Raw genomic sequence first — 5,001 nt, forward strand, 5'->3', positions numbered from 1 at the left:
TTTTTTTTTCTTTTTTTTTCTTTTTTCTTTTTCTTCTTTTCTTTAACATTGTATTTTTGAAATTCCAAATTCTACTCTAGATTTTTAATTTTAGCCTTTTGATATATGTTATCAATTTTGTACCTATAGTTTTTTTCATAATTTCTGTGACTTTTTTTTCCCTCTGTTTCTTTCTTTTCTTCTTTTATATAACATCGTATATCTGCAATTCCAAACTCTACTCAAGATTTTTAATTTATGCTTTTTGGTATTTGATATCAATTTTGTACCTGTATTTTCTTTATAATTTTTGCAACATTGTTTTTGTTGGTTTGTTTGTTTTCTCTCTTTATTTTTCTTCTTCTTTTTTTTTTTTTTAACGTTCTATTTTTGAAATTCCAAACTCTACTCTAGATTTTTAATTTTTGCTTTTTGGTATTAGTTATCAATTTTGTACCTGTAGTTTCTTTATTACTTTCACGACCTTGTTTGTTTTTCTTTATTCGTTTTTTCTCTCTTTCTTTTCCTTCTTCTTTTCATTAACATCGCATTTTTGAAATTCCAAACTCTACTCTAGATTTCTAATTTTTGTTTTTATGTATTTGTTACCAATTTTGTACCTTTAAGAACCCAATCTTCAGGACCCATTTTTCACTAGTGTACGAGATTACTGGCTTGACTGCTCTCTCTCCCTTTGGACTCTCCATTTTCTCCACCAGGTCACCTGTATCTCCTCCCTAACCCCTCTCTACTCTACCCAACTCTGTGAATTTCTGTGTGTTCCAGATGGTGGAGAACACTTAAGGAACTGATTACTGGCTGGATCTGTCTCCCTCCTTTTCATTTCCCCCTTTTATCCTTCTGGCCACCTCTGTCTCCTGCCTCCTTCTTCTCTTCCCTGTATAACTCCGTGAACATCTCTGAGCGGTCCAGTTGTGGAGTGCACACAAGGAAGTGACTACTGGCTAGCCCACTCTCTCCACTATTGATTCCACCTCATCTCATTTGGGTCACCTCTAACTCCCTCCTCCCTCTTCTCTTCTCCATGTAACGCTGTGAACCTCTCTGAGTGACCCTCACAGTAGAGAAACTTTTCATCTTTAACGTAGATGTTTTATCAGTGGTGCTGTACAGAAGGAGAAGTTTTGAAACTACTGTAAAATTAAGACCGATAACTGGAAGTAGGAGGCTTAAGTCCAAACCCTGACTCCAGGGAACTCCTGACTCCAAGGAACATTAATTGACAGGAGCTCATCAAACGCCTCCATACCGACACTGAAACCAAGCACCACACAAGGGCCAACAAGTTCCAGGGAAAGACATAACAAGCAAATTCTCCAGCAACAAAGGAACACAGCCCTGAGCTTCAAGATACAGGCTGCCCAAAGTCACCCCAAAACCATAGACATCTCATAACTCATTACTGGACATTTCATTACACTCCAGAGAGAAGAAATACAGCTCCATCCACCAGAACATCGACACAAGCTTCCCTAACCAGGAAACCTTGACAAGCCACCTGTACAAACCCACACACAGCGAGGAAACGCCACAATAAAGAGAACTCCACAAACTGCCAGAATACAGAAAGGACACCCCAAACTCAGCAATTTAAACAAGATGAAGAGACAGAGGAATAGCCAGCAGATAAAGGAACAGGATAAATGCCCACCAAACCAAACAAAAAAGGAAGAGATAGGGAATCTACCTGATAAAGAATTCCGAATAATGATAGTGAAATTGATCCAAAATCTTGAAATTAAAATGGAATCACAGATAAATAGCCTGGAGGCAAGGATTGAGAAGATGCAAGAAAGGTTTAACAAGGACTTAGAAGAAATAAAAAAGAGTCAATATATAATGAATAATGCAATAAGTGAAATTAAAAACACTCTGGAGGCAACAAATAGTAGAATAACAGAGGCAGAAGATAGGATTAGTGAATTAGAAGATAGAATGGTAGAAATAAATGAATCAGAGAGGATAAAAGAAAAACGAATTAAAAGAAATGAGGACAATCTCAGAGACCTCCAGGACAATATTAAACGCTACAACATTCGAATCATAGGGATCCCAGAAGAAGAAGACAAAAAGAAAGACCATGAGAAAATACTTGAGGAGATAATAGTTGAAAACTTCCCTAAAATGGGGAAGGAAATAATCACCCAAGTCCAAGAAACCCAGAAAGTCCCAAACAGGATAAACCCAAGGCGAAACACCCCAAGACACATAGTAATCAAATTAACAAAGATCAAACACAAAGAACAAATATTAAAAGCAGCAAGGGAAAAACAACAAATAACACACAAGGGAATTCCCATAAGGATAACAGCTGATCTTTCAATAGAAACTCTTCAAGCCAGGAGGGAATGGCAAGACATACTTAAAATGATGAAAGAAAATAACCTACAGCCCAGATTATTGTACCCAGCAAGGATCTCATTCAAGTATGAAGGAGAAATCAAAAGCTTTTCAGACAAGCAAAAGCTGAGAGAATTCTGCACCACCAAACCAGCTCTCCAACAAATACTAAAGGATATTCTCTAGACAGGAAACACAAAAATGGTGTATAAATTCGAACCCAAAACAATAAAGTAAATGGCAATGGGGTCATACTTATCAGTAATTACCTTAAACGTAAATGGGTTGAATGCCCCAACCAAAAGACAAAGACTGGCTGAATGGATACAAAAACAAGAACCCTGCATATGTTGTCTACAAGAGACCCACCTCAAAACAGGGGACACATACAGACTGAAAGTGAAGGGCTGGAAAAAGATTTTCCATGCGAATAGCGACCAAAAGAAAGCAGGAGTAGCAATACTCATATCAGATAAAATAGACTTTAAAACAAAGACTGTGAAAAGAGACAAAGATGGTCACTACATAATGATCAAAGGATCAATCCAAGAAGAAGATATAACAATTATAAATATATATGCACCCAACACGGGAGCACCGCAGTATGTAAGACAAATGCTAACAAGTATGAAAGAAGAAATTAACAATAACACAATAATAGTGGGAGACTTTAATACCCCACTCACACCTATGGATAGATCAACTAAACAGAAAATTAACAAGGAAACACAAACTTTAAACGATACAATAGACCAGTTAGACCTAATTGATATCTATAGGACATTTCATCCCAAAACAATGAATTTCACCTTCTTCTCAAGCGCACATGGAACCTTCTCCAGGATAGATCACATCCTGGGCCATAAAGCTAGCCTTGGTAAATTCAAAAAAATAGAAATCATTCCAAGCATCTTTTCTGACCACAATGCAGTAAGATTAGATCTCAATTACAGGAGAAAAACTATTAAAAAATCCAACATATGGAGGCTGAACAACACGCTGCTGAATAACCAACAAATCACAGAAGAAATCAAAAAAGAAATCAAAATTTGCATAGAAACGAATGAAAATGAAAACACAACAACCCAAAACCTGTGGGACACGGTAAAAGCAGTCCTAAGGGGAAAGTTCATAGCAATACAGGCACACCTCAAGAAACAAGAAAAAAGTCAAATAAATAACCTAACTCTACACCTAAAGCAACTAGAAAAGGAAGAAATGAAGAACCCCAGGGTTAGTAGAAGGAAAGAAATCTTAAAAATTAGAGCAGAAATAAATGCAAAAGAAACAAAAGAGACCATAGCAAAAATCAACAAAACCAAAAGCTGGTTCTTTGAAAGGATAAATAAAATTGACAAACCATTAGCCAGACTCATCAAGAAACTAAGGGAGAAAAATCAAATCAATAAAATTAGAAATGAAAATGGAGAGATCACAACAGACAACACAGAAATACAAAGGATCATAAGAGACTACTATCAGCAATTATATGCCAATAAAATGGACAACGAGGAAGAAATGGACAAATTCTTAGAAAAGTACAACTTTCCAAAACTCGATCAGGAAGAAATAGAAAATCTTAACAGACCCATCACAAGCACGGAAATTGAAACTGTAATCAAAAATCTTCCAGCAAACAAAAGCCCAGGTCCAGACGGCTTCACAGCTGAATTCTACCAAAAATTTAGAGAAGAGCTAACACCTATCCTGCTCAAACTCTTCCAGAAAATTGCAGAGGAAGGTAAACTTCCAAACTCATTCTATGAGGCCACCATCACCCTAATACCAAAACCTGACAAAGATCCCACAAAAAAAGAAAACTACAGGCCAATATCACTGATGAACATAGATGCAAAAATCCTTAACAAAATTTTAGCAATCAGAATCCAACAACACATTAAAAAGATCATACACCATGACCAAGTGGGCTTTACCCCAGGGATGCAAGGATTCTTCAATATCCGCAAATCAATCAATGTAATACACCACATTAACAAATTGAAAAATAAAAACCATATGATTATCTCAATAGATGCAGAGAAAGCCTTTGACAAAATTCAACATCCATTTATGATCAAAACTCTCCAGAAAGCAGGAATAGAAGGAACATACCTCAACATAATCAAAGCTATATATGACAAACCCACAGCAAACATTATCCTCAATGGTGAAAAACTGAAAGCATTTCCTCTAAAGTCAGGAACAAGACAAGGGTGCCCACTTTCACCATTACTATTCAACATAGTTTTGGAAGTTCTGGCCACAGCAATCAGAACAGAAAAAGAAATAAAAGGAATCCAAATTGGAAAAGAAGAAGTAAAGCTCTCACTGTTTGCAGATGACATGATCCTCTACATAGAAAACCCTAAAGACTCCACCAGAAAATTACTAGAACTAATCAATGACTATAGTAAAGTTGCAGGATATAAAATCAACACACAGAAATCCCTTGCATTCCTATACACTAATAATGAGAAAACAGAAAGAGAAATTAAGGAAACAATTCCATTCACCATTGCAATGGAAAGAATAAAATACTTAGGGATATATCTACCTAAAGAATCTAAAGACCTATATATAGAAAACTATAAAACACTGGTGAAAGAAATCAAAGAGGACACTAACAGATGGAGAAATATACCATGTTCATGGATTGGAAGA

The sequence above is a fragment of the Bubalus kerabau genome, chromosome 1 (assembly GCF_029407905.1).
Source record: "Bubalus kerabau isolate K-KA32 ecotype Philippines breed swamp buffalo chromosome 1, PCC_UOA_SB_1v2, whole genome shotgun sequence".
In the NCBI taxonomy this organism is placed as follows: Eukaryota; Metazoa; Chordata; class Mammalia; order Artiodactyla; family Bovidae; genus Bubalus; species Bubalus kerabau.